We start from the raw sequence: 13,048 nt of genomic DNA, 5'->3' as shown, positions 1-13,048 counted from the left end.
ACTTTTTGCTTTCCAATTTTTCTGGGTTTTTTTCAGGAACTGGTATATATTATCAGAGTCATATCTGATATCAACAGCATGCCACAACTAAAAAAAAATTGAGCACATTGCAATCTCAATGCAAAGTCAAATGGAACCCCAGTCATTTAAAAAGTAATTCAAATTACCTGAAAAAGCACCTGAATTTTTAAAACCTCTTCATACAATCCGCTAACAAGTTAAAATGGTTAACAAGAAAAAATACAAATTCAGAGGTCTGGTGTTGGTCGATGTTTAAAAAAGGCAACTGCTCGAGCATTTCTATCAATTCGAACATCAATGTCTCTCGGCCACTCAGTGTCATGCTATTCATCCTCTGGCAGGCTCTCTCAGTCAGCTCTGGCAACTCAAAATTAACTACACCACACCCCTTGGATTTCCTGTTCTCCATGTTGATATCAGTGTAGAGCGCATGGCCACATTCGTACAATTTGTTCTTTAGCATCTTCCGTGTAAAATCAAATGGGAGATTTCTCACAAATATCTGGCAGGCCTTCCTGCCCACCCCAGGAGCGTGGCCTCCAGATCCACCAAAGGACCCTTGCAAAGCTTCCTCTAAAGTTGCCACGCTCCGTCTCGATGGCTCAGTCAAAGCTGGCACTGCCATCGCCACCCATGGCCAGGCCCCTGAGCTCAGTGCGGGCACCCAGGTCCGGGCCCATGGCAGGGCCCATGTGCTCCACACCGTTAATGCCAGGGCCTATCCTCTCAATCCCAAGGATGCTGCCTCTGCCTCCACCATTTATTCTACCATGTTCATCCCAGATTCAAATTGATCCATGGTTTCCATACCACCACCAAAAGATCCCTCCAAGCCTCCCATTTTATTTATTCCAAATCCTGTGCCTTCCATTCCTATTCCTGCAGGCCCTCTGTTTCCCATTCCAACGCCTTTATTCAGGTGATTGGCATCAACAGGCTGCCCTCCTGGTCCTAACCCCACACCAATATCACCAAGTCCATGAAGAAGTTGTTGTGGGCACTCAAGAGGGAAAAAACCTCCCTTTGGTAAGGCCCTCTCGTCCATTTTGACGTGCACTGGTCTATCAAATCGCAGTTGGCCATTAAACACAGTCATAGTTGCACAGCTTCAATGGACTGTTCAAAAGTAACAATGCCTATTCCACGACTTTTTCCATCTTTATCCTCAAGAAGGTCTGCTGAGACCACCGCACCAGCCATACAAAATACTTCCTTCGGTTTCTTCCAGCCAACTCTGCCATCCAGATTGGCTACAAATTCTGTGCTCCCAGATCTTGCAGGCTTTTGCATCGCTCTCCTGGCAGGTGCGCCATCAGGGTCTTCTCTGACTTTGTGGTCTTCACTCAGACTATGCTTGTTTAGAACTTCCACGGCTTTTTTCCTGCATTCTTCCATTCTGAAGTCAAACAGTGACACATCCTCTCCACTTCCCTTCAGCATCCATCAAGAGCTCCACGTATGTCACCTCACCAACGTTTTCTTCGACCGGGTCTGACTGCCATTTCACATCAAAAGAAATGTTTGTAGTGAAGTCTCTGTGTTTTTAGTTGGATTGGCATATGGCTCAAAGCGATTACCTCCTCATATATATATGTGAGAAAAGGAAGGGAAAAAATGTGTATATATACATATATATGTATATATATACATATATATATATATATATACATATATATATATACATATATATATAAAGAGAAGCGATTACCTCTGAGGAGGTCGCTCTCCTTCACCCTCTGCCAGCTGCCGCGCTCTCCTCATCCATTTTGATCTCTGGAGCCTCGCCCCTGCCGCCATTTTCTCCACATCTCACTTTCCAATTTTTAATTCAATATCTTTGTTTTATTAATTCTTTCATTCTGCTTTCCTTAGGTTTAACTTTTTCTGCTAATTTATCGGTTTTTAAAAATAATTTATTTTCATTTTTTCTTTTTTGGTAGTTGTACAGCGAGGGCTAGGTCTCACAGACCCTCGAGCCCGTCGTCCAGACTGGGTCACAGACCCTCCCCACGCAGGCCTAGGAGCCGGTAACAGGAAAAGGTCCTGGAAGCTGTGGGCGGAGAAATAATAGGCTTTATTCAGAGCTTGGAGCAGCAGACCTAATATGGCTTCCCGGAGCATCCTCCAGAAGCTTCCTACTTCTGTGTCGTTACTCTTTTATACTCAAGTCCACAATCCAAAAAACCTGGGTGCACATGCGCAATCACATTAGACAGGAACAAGGACACCCGTGCGCACGCGCACACCCCCCTCCGAGTCTAGGCCAGACTCCGAATGAACGTCTGAGGGGCCCTGACCCTTTACCTTCTATTTTCCCAACAGTAGTGAAAAGTTGTAAGACTATGGGTTTTCTTAGAAGTACAGCTTTAGTCACAATCCTCAGGCTTTGATAACTACTCTTCTCATTATCCTTTTGTTGATATTTTGACATTTTGTTTTTGATCTCCCGTACGGTGCAAGAGTTGCTTAGGGGAGCACATGAACATTTTCGAAGAGTTGAGGGCTTTGCTTTACACTTTTAATAAGTATTTCTAGTTGTACATGGTAAACGCTTGTGCACTCTGACCAGTACAGGGATGGAACCCTGGATGTGGGGATATCAGCACCGTGCTCTAACCAACCGAGCTAACCGGCCAGCCCCAGAATTGCCGTCTTTTAAAAGGCTTAATGTATGGCCAACTCTTATAATTGCTATGTGGGAGCCTAAACAGAAAGTAGTCTTTCATTTTCATAGGGAGAGTTCGATAGATATTTATTGTTTCAAACTTAATTATATTATTTAGGTCCTTGTATTTTTATTTTTCTATCTGCTTGACCTGAAAAAACAAGGACTGAAGAAAGGCATTTTAAACTTATTTTAAAGTAGAAGTAATGTTTTCTAATAAATAATAATTAAGGGAAAAAGAAAAAAAAAAACTCTCAGGGCTGGCCGGTTAGCTCAGCTGCTTAGAGTGTCGGTTATAACACCAAGATCAAGTTCTCAGAGCTCCATACAGGCCAGCTGCCAAAAAATAAAAATAAAAAATAAAAAGAGCTTCAAATGGTGATCATTACACACACCCCCTTCCCTCCTTCTCCCCCAGTCCATGCTCAAAGACAAATGCTATTAAATGCAATTAACAGTTTTTGGTTTCAGTATGTTGTGGAAATAGACAAACAGGATGAAGTGTATATTATATTATATATACAATATATTATATATAAATTTATTATTTTTTTATTTTTTATTTTATTTATTTATTTATTTTTCTTTGTCGTTTTTCCGTGACCGGCACTCAGCCAGTGAGTGCACTGGTCAGTCCTATATAGGATCCGAACCCGCGGCGGGAGCGTCGCCGCGCTGCCAGCGCAGCACTCTACCAAGTGTGCCACGGGCTCGGCCCTATATATAAATTTAAAATATGTATGTTATATGTCTTCAGAGCTAATTTCAGAGAACTAAAATGTTACAGCTAAAGCCTCAACCCCTCACTCCTCTTTTCCTCCCTTCCTACCTTCCTCCTGAAGTTGACATATATCATTCCGTGATTTTTGTACTTTCAATGCATGTGTGTGTATTTATAAACAAAATGTGTTACATATATGGAGACGTGTATATTATATATGCATTATCAAGCTGCTCATTCTTTGATAATTTGCTTTTTCACTCAGAATTATTCTTTTGATATAAATTGATCTAGATTGATATATTCATACACTTTAACTTCTAAATAAACTTGCATTGCCTAAATAAAACTGATAAAATGATTTTTCCTATTCACCTACGAAAGAACAGGTTATTTCTACTTTTCCAGAAAGTGATACTTCTTTCACACATGAGGGCTTGTATAGAGAAAGGAGAATTTTTCTGGGTGGACACCCAGACGTAGAATTTTTCTATAATAGAATAGGGGCATCCTCAACTTCCTAGCTACTGTATTTAAAAGTGTGCTTCCAAAGTGGTTATTCATTCACTCTTCAACATATATTTTGTTGGGTGTCTAGTATATGCCAGGATCTGTTCTAGGCACTGGGGATATTGCAATAAATAAAAGAGACTTATTACCTACTCTTCTTAGGCTTACATTCTAGGCTGAAAGATAGGCAATGAATAAAAAATATTAAACAAATATGAGCATAAAATGCCAGGTGGCAATAAGTGCTTTGAAAAATTAAAGAGAGATTGTGTTGAGTGTGGAGTAGTTGGATATGGTGCTACTTTAAGTGGGGTGGTCAGGGAAGACCTGTCTAAGAAAGTGACATTTGTAAAAGCCTGAACAAAATGAGGAGGAGGTCCAGTGGATATCTGGGGGAAGCATATTCCAGCCTGGGAGAATAGCAGGTGCATACAACAGGTGAGCCGCAGGTGTGGTGGGAGCACGAACGCAGATTGGTGTAGCCTGGAGGGGGATCAACTAGGGCCAATGTAAACTACTGTAAGGATTTTGGCTTTTTATCTGGGTGAAATGGGAAACATTAGATGGTTTTCAGGGAAGAAGTGACATGATTTGATTTATGTTATAAGAGGGTTAACCTGGCTCTTGTGTTGAGAGTAGACAAGGGTAGAAGCTGGAAGGCTAGTTAAAGGCTGCCATCCTAATCCAGATGATAGCTGACTTGACTTGGACTTGGGTGATAGCTGTGAAGGTGATCAGATATAATTTGATGTTGGAGCTGACAGAGTTTACTGATATAAGGATGTGGAGTACAAGAGAAAGAGGGGTCAAGGCTGCCTCGAAGTTTTTGGTCCTGAACAACAGGATGAACAGAACTGCCACTTAATATGGGAAGAGCAGAGTAGGGTGTCATAAATTTGAGACCCCTATTGGATATGGAGGTGGAGATAATATTCATTTCAGATTTTGCAGACAGTCTAGGGTTTGGGGCCTGAGCAACTAGAGTTTCCAATTTACTGGTTTTATGAATTTATATTTCCCACCTGCAGTTTATAAAAGCTTCTGTTTTCATCAACACTTCAACACTTGATGTTATCAGACTTATTTTTGCCAGTCTGTTGGGTCTGAAATGATCTCATTAACATTTTAATTTGCATTATCCCGATTCTAATGATACTGCACATCTTTTATTATGTTTAGTGGCCACATGCATTTTCTCTTTTGTGAATTGCCTATTTGTTTTTTCTATTTTGTTTATTGGTTTAGAGGGGCTCTTCGTAAACTCTGGATATAAAATTATTGGTGGGTTTTATCAGTTGTGTATATCTTCTGATAGTCTGTGGCTTGTCTTTTCACTTTATTTCAATTATTTGGTCACTCAACCATTACTTAAAGCAGCTGAAATAACATCAGAATATCATTTCCATAATTCTCAATAGCCAGTGAAGAAATTAGAGCAATTATCACTTTTCCCACCTTTTCTTCCCCTTCCATCTCTCAAGTTGTATTCTTTTGCTCTAAATATTATATAGTATTATTACTTTTCATTGTAGGGTTTTTCTTTCAAAATTCACAACATTTACATTCTGTATTATCATGATAAATAATCATAGCTGTTTCAGTTTCACTACAGTCCTTTTATATTTATTTTATCATCTCTTAGTATGTTACACAACCATATCATTGTTTTGGGGAAAGGTGATATATTTCCTGAATCTTTACATATCTGAGAATGTCTTTCAGCTGCTTTTAAGTGTGACTCACCACATGGTTTGATCTATAAGTCACATTCTTTTTTTTCTTCAAAACTCTTTTCATACCAGTTAATGCTGAGTAGAGTTCTGATATCAGTAATGTTTTTCCTCTAGATCAGGAGTCAGCAACTTTTTCTGTAAGGGGCCAAATAGAAATTATCTTAGGCTTTGCAGGCCACATAGTCTCTGTTGCAACCACTCAGCTCTGCTGTTATAGTGCTAAAGCAGTGACAGAAAACACAGAAATGAATGTGTGGCTGTCTTCCCATAAAACTTTATTTACGAAAACAGGTGGCAGACCAGATTTGGTCTGTGTGCCATCGTTTGCCAACCCCTGCTTTAGGTGATTCACTTTGATTGGCTTATAGAATTCTTTTTCTTATACCCAAAGTGTAATAACTTTTCCCAAGTAATTATTCTTTTAATAATTCCTGAAAGTTGATAAGTCCTTGTAATCTTCGGAATTGCAAGAAAGTTTTCACATATCAGTTTATGGCAAAGGCTAAGCTTCTGTAGTAAAAAGATCTTTAAAATATCATGGTACTTAAGTATACAAATGGCTACATACAAAGTTATGTCTTTTTCAGATAACAATCTAGAAGTAGGCACTTCAGGCCCGCTGCAAGTGGCTCTGTCTTCTTCCATAGGTGGCTTCCATCTCTGGGTCAAAGGCAGATGCCCCAGTTCTCACTCTCTCCAGTGGGGTTCCCAGATAAAATATAGAATGCCCAGTTCAACTTGAATTTGAGATAAACAACAAATAATTTTTTAGTATAAAAATGTCTCATGCCTGTTAGGACTCATGGCTAGCTTATACATCAGCACAGCCAGGTTAAGTAACTTTCCCCACCTCTTCCCCTCCCCACCTCTCCCCCTCCCCTTTCCCTTTTCTGCTCAGGCAACTGAAATTCTTCTCCTGGGAAGGGGCAAACATGACCATTATCATCAAAGGAACGTCTTGTGGGCTGTGGGAGCAGGCTTCGCGCTGGAGTGCTTTGCACTGATATAGTAGCGACACTAATTAGAAGCCTATGCCCTAACCGACCAGGTGTTAGCAGACTACAAGGTCTGTGTCACCTTGCATACCCCTGATTTCGAAATTGCCCGTTATTCTGCCAGAACCTTCAAAGGCTTATAAACCCCTGCTTTCCTTTGTCTGGGGGGCACTGGTTTGACTCAGTCTCCTCTCTACGTTGGTGGAAATAAAGCTGCTTGGCTGACATGGCACCTGGTTTAAGTCTCTCTCCGTTTTCTCTGTCTCGCCGAACCTAACAATGCCAATAACGAATACTTTTTAGTGTAAGTCTCATGCAATAATTGAGACATACTTATAGTAAAATGCTTTTGCTCTTTATTTTTATTTGCTAAACCTGGCAACCCTATCTCCAGGTACTGTAAAAGGGGGGAAGGGTCTAGGAAGACACAGATCCGATCCTTTTAAGGGAAGACCCCTGAGTGACACACAATCATTCCTGCCCACATTTCATTGCTTAGAATGTAGTCATACAGCCACGCCCAGTCAGAAAGAAGGCTGGAAAATAAAATCCAGTGTGTTAGCCAGGTGCCCAGGTAAAATGCTATTATTATGGGAGGAGGAGAGAACAGATATTGTGCTTCATTTAGCAATCTGTATATTATATCTTTATATATTTTTTAGTTTTGTTAGTTCTAAATTCTTTGTCAGAGAAATCAGTTTCTCTAAATCACATGTCTGTTAGTTGTCTTACTTTTTTTTATCTCTTCTTATCAGTTAATCTATCTTTTTCGTATCTTTTTGTGTGTGTGTGTGTGGTTGCTTTTTGTGGGTCCCCCCACCCTCCATGTATGGGGATCTGAAACCTTTGACCTTGTTGTTATAACACCATGCTCTAACCAACTAAGCCAACTGGCCAGCCTGATGTGCTTTTTAAAAACCTATTATTCAAAAAAGAAAATTTAACAAAACAAAACAAAACCTGTCATTCATCCCACCATTTTCTGCTAGATATTTCTTATTCCTTATTTCTAATTCAGTTATTACTTCTGCAAAGGTATTTTTTTTCTCAATATCTTCTCTTAGCTCTTCTAATTCTTTTTATATCTCATTTATATGATGATTTATATGGGATTTCACTTTTGATATATTTCATTTACATTTCCTTCAGGGTGTAAAACATTTGTCTCTATTTTTCTTCTGTTTACTGGTGTTAATCTTCTTCCATAACATTTTCTTTCTCTCTCTTTAGAATAATATGCTTCTTTATTTTATCTCCCACTACCTCCTAATTTAAAATGTTTATATCTCTCTTTTTATTTTCTTTTCATTCATCTTTGATCAGGATTTGCCATCTAGATTTTCTGTATATATATACACACACACACACATACACAGAGTGGATGAATTACCTTTGAGAGCCTCAGGCTTCCTGTTGTAGTCAACCAATGAAGAACTATAGAAAGAAGCTAGAAGGCAAGAGAATGAATTCATAAAATGTGGTATGAGCTTGGACCCTTTCATAGTTGCAATATTTATGTTTTTCTTTTTATGTTGCAATTTTTAAAAAATTAAAATATAATTGAAAAAATCCTTTAGGAGAAAAGTTACACAAGCCTGCATCAATCCTATTTAAGCACAGATGTGAATTGCCATGTATTATCCTGCATTCCTTTCCTATCTGAAGGAAGAACTTTTGGTTAGTTGACTTTTGGATTTGTAAGGAATGCAGGCAATTACAGAATAAAGGAGTGGAATCTACAGTGCTAGGGAATATTGAAAGATACCCAGAGTTTCACTGAATCAAGGAATGGAGAGGTCTTTAGATGTCTTTCCTACTTCTTCTCAATGAACATGAAAGGGAAGGCTAGGACTCTTTTAAAAAAAAAATTCCATTGAAAAAGATATTGTTACTCTGGATTAGGCTTATAATATTAAAAGTCACTGCTAGCACAGATTCCTAGTTAGAATGGTTGGAATTTAGCATTCTATTCCAAGATGATAAAAGCATACTTCAATTCTCCAGTTGTAATATGAGTTTCTACCCAGATTGCACAGTATTTTCACAAGATGTTCCAGCTCGTATTTAGTTGGGTGGGTGGAAACATTTTAAAAACTGGTCTCATTTTTTAAAAAAATTGGAATACTTATAAATGAAAGTCACGATTCTTAGGATAAACTAAAAACTCGTACATGAATTTTTTATTCTTATTTTTTCTTAAAATGTAGTGATAAACTTTCAGTGCTGATAAGTATGACTACTATACCACTAAATTTTAATTATGAAGATTCTGGTGCTGAAAAATAATTTTAATTCAGAAGAAAACATTTGATACATAATTACAGATAAACTATGAGCTGAAATGTTATAGTTACTGCCAAAATGCAAGGGATATTAATTTTTAGGATGACTTTCTGGCCAAAAAATAGCTCAGTCACCAGAGGTGAAGTTAGGTGAAGAGATAAAACATGGCATTTCTGGAAGTTGAGGACCACACAGAGTTCTCTTTGTGGACATCTCGTATAATTTGTACTCTCCATTCTAGCTGTATTTACATAGGCAAATACACATATCTTTCTGTGCCCTGGAAAGTTTGGTCAGCTAGGAATTACTTGAGGTATAAATATTTATCAATAATAGTGACATAATCATCATTCATTTCTTGAATCAGTTTATAGTGATTCCAATGTGTAAAAGCTATGGTAGGTATGAAGGGAATCTGAAAAGAAGTAAAAGCCCCAGGAATCTGCTCTGGAGAAGTTTATAATCTAGATAGAAAAGGAGATAATACTCAGTTAAATAATAATGTAAGATTGTTTATGATCAAGTAACTAATTAATAGCAAAAACCAAACAAACAACAAAATAAGAAAAAAAAAAAAGAAAAGAAAAGAAAAAAGAAAGAAAAACTGGTACCAGAGGAGAAAAAGATCATAATAAGCAGAGGGCAGAGAAATTATTCAAGAGTATTTGTTGTGTCTGCCACTTTGCTAGGCACTGAATATAATGAATTAAGTAGTGCCATTACCCTCCAGTTCAGAAATTAATAATTGAAGATACATAGTAATCATGTTATATATTTAGCAAATGCAAAGCATTAAATTAGTAAATCATTTCAACATGAAAGTCTTTTTCAAAGAAATATCAGTAGATAATGTGTCTTTTTGCTATTGTATGAATAAGAAGTAAAGTCCATAGCACTTTCCTAAAACCAAAAAAATGCTTATTACTCTTCTGAGGGCCATTGGTCTTAATTGCCTCAGACACATCATTTTGCCAATGCTTCATCCCAAATTACAAATTTCATTTGTGGAATTCACTGGCAAACACTTGTGCCCCTTAGAATTGCCAGCTTCTTTATTCAGAGTAGAAATCATCCATAGATTATCACAGAGTGACTTTAGACAAGAGGCTGGGACACTTTGGTTCTATTTCCAGCTTTGACATTTTCCCTTGATTATGGATCACCAAAACAATATTACTGTATTATATCATTAACAAAGCCAAGTCTTATGTTTTGAGGATACAGTTCCCATCTTTAAAAATGTCTTGCCTACACTGAGAGAATTATATTATACAAGGTGGTCTTGTAGAAATTTCTGAGACTGTTTTAAGGGATACTCTAAGAAGAAATTAGATTATAGGCAACCCACACATTTATTAGCTGTAATCTAAGGAGGGAAATAGCAGCCTTTCAAAGTAAACAAATTTGAAATTACTGTTAGCTCTTGCTTATCTGTGATATTTGGGATAAAGAAAACTATCAAGATATCAAATGTGAAACCCACAGTTATTTCCAAACCCCTTTCGGTTACATGACCCCCAAACCTATAGTTTCACCAAATCTGTCACTGAAGCTGTTTATAAGCAGCCACACCGTTTGAGTTTGGCTCCTTTTCTTTTCCCTTGCCCTCCCTCTGCTGGAGGTGTTAATGAATGAAATGCCCATCATGGGCTGCTGAAGGAAACTCCAAGGGTGTGCATTCTCCAACAACTACACCATAGCCTTTGGAATGGAGAATGATGGCTGTCGGCTGCCACTTTCCAGATGCCTAGAGGGCGCTACACCGACTTTGGTTTACTCAGAATGCATCAAAATGAGAGCTCAAACATTTATGAAAATGGGAGGGTTCTTCAAAAAGTTCATGAAAAGATTCGTGTTATCTTTCAATTCTATTTTTCCATGAACTTTTTGAAGTACCTACTATTGTTATTGTTCATGCCTTCAGAAAGGAATAGACCTAATTTTTAACTCAGTTAATATGTTCCTAATAAGTATCAGTAAAATGTCCCAAAAAGTAGGATTCCTGCTGAGGAAGTAGGACAAACTCCTGCTTCATAGTAATATTTTAATTGAAACAATGTTTTTGGATTTTTGAAGCTCCTTTACATGTATTATCTCCCTTGATGCTCTCAACAGCCCAGCAAGATAGGGAAGGTGCTGTCACATTCAGAGGCCCCAGTAGAGGACCAGGACCCAGGTTTACCAAATCTTAGTTCTGTGCTCTTTGTGATTCACCATCCAGATAGCCTAATGCTCATAAGATACATATGATAGCAATACACATAATATACATATGGTCATAATGGTTCTTAAAACGTTCCCAAATTTTGGAACATCGCAATGATACCTATCCCAAGGGTAGGATTAAATTGGTACTCATAGACCACAATAATTAGCATGTAACAAGTTAAGTAACTGTTAGCTATGATTATTGCTATTGTTCTTGTTATTATTGCTAAAAACCTTGTTAGAGGTAGTATAGAGTCTTGGATAAAAGACTGAGCTCTGGAGCCAGACCCCCAGCTCCACCACATATCTATCTCCTTAAACTGTGTGAAAAGCCCATAGAAGAGTACTTAGCCTGAGCAGTTCTATATAAATGGCAGTCACTATTATTACTTGATAGCTGTAGTTCTTATACAGAGTAATAATTGGCCCTAAATTACATGGTAAATGATGGAGTTGGGTTGTAATCTTAATCCTTACATTTTACTACCTCTTATAGGAATGTTGCTTTCTCTAGGTTATTTTTCCAAAGTTCTTTAAAATTTGTTTTACTTCCTTTTAACATCTTTCATGGCCAATAAAAGGGTATTTCAAAAAGTTCATGGCAAAATAGAATTAAAAGATAATATGAATCTTTCCATGAATTGTTTAAGTACTTCGTATTTTACTCTCCTTTACCAAACTGAAAATCTTTTAAAAAATCACCATTTATAAAAATTTTAACCAATGCATATTTGCATTTGTAAGAAGCTGGTTTGTATTTTAAGTTGTTTTCCTTTCTGGACATATTCTGTAAACCCACTAACGGTAAGCTACCCAAACCCTGGCATTTCTTTTCATTTCTTGCTAATTTACCCAATACTATCTGGAACTGGATACTACTATAGCCCAGTGGGCTATTCAGTAAATTACCAACTGACTGGCAGGTCCTCCCTGTATTCTATTCTGTTATTTTTTGTTGGTTATTGGTTGACTAGTTTGGTCAGGGCCTGTCATGAACATTCAAATTTCATGACCATATAAAAATGATCTAGTCAACGTCTTTCCTCTAACTGAAGCTGAGGATTTAGTTGTATATTCTGTTTGGCGCCTTCCACTCTAAGGAAGATCTAAAAACTAAGGCACAGGTACTCAGGCTCCAGGAGTGTTTTTTGCTTTTTCCCCCATCAAGAAGCAAAACCCTAGGCGGTGGGCGGGGAGCGGGGGAGGAGGGGTGTCTCTTAGTCTTTAGGGGATAGTGTAGTAAGATAGAAGGAAAGGTAAGCAGACTCCTTAACTTCTCGGTTTCATTCTTCTTATTTTCTTTCCCTCGGGATGGTGGTGACAGATGATCAGACACAATAGTTGGCAGTATCCCGCCGAAGGGAGGATAAAAATGACCCTCAACAGCACCTGCAGGAGGACTGGGAAAGGGAGGAGGGGTGCATATGGAAGGGGGCGAGGACGAGGGTGACGCGTTATCCCAGCGAGGATCCGAGCCTTGAGCCACCTCCCGTGAGGTAGGACGGAATGCAAAGGGGAGCCCGAGGGGCGGGTGGCTTTCCTCCTGGGGGCGGGGCAAAGGGTGGAGGGACGCCTGAGTCAGCAGCCCCTGATTGGCTCATGTTCTCTCGTCGCGCCTCCCGATTGGGCAATTTGCAGCGGGAGATGTTGTGAGGCGCGGCGGGGCGGGGCGAGCCGCCCGGGGTCTGTGACCAGGCCCCGGAGTCGCGTGGGGAGGGGCGGCGGTTGGGCTCAGGGCCTGGAGGCGCTGCGACCCGGAGTGCGGCGGCGAAGCGCAGCCTCCTCTCCCCAGTTCCGCTAGCCGCTCCGAATTTGTTCTGCCGCTCTGTCGATTTAAAAAAGGAAAGAATTGAATGAACAGCACTTCGCTGCTAACTCCCCCCTCCTCCAGGGGAAGATATTTTGCAATCGG

General features: G+C 39.1%; 1 pseudogene; it reads right to left on the bottom strand.

The window, feature by feature from the left end:
• Positions 1-248: 248 nt before the first annotated feature.
• Positions 249-1,480, bottom strand: LOC134381065 (heterogeneous nuclear ribonucleoprotein M-like; annotated as a pseudogene).
• Between the last annotated feature and the right edge of the window lie 11,568 nt (positions 1,481-13,048).

This window comes from Cynocephalus volans, chromosome 6 (genome assembly GCF_027409185.1).
Source record: "Cynocephalus volans isolate mCynVol1 chromosome 6, mCynVol1.pri, whole genome shotgun sequence".
Lineage (NCBI taxonomy): Eukaryota > Metazoa > Chordata > Mammalia > Dermoptera > Cynocephalidae > Cynocephalus > Cynocephalus volans.
This window is presented reverse-complemented; position numbering and strand designations above follow the sequence as displayed.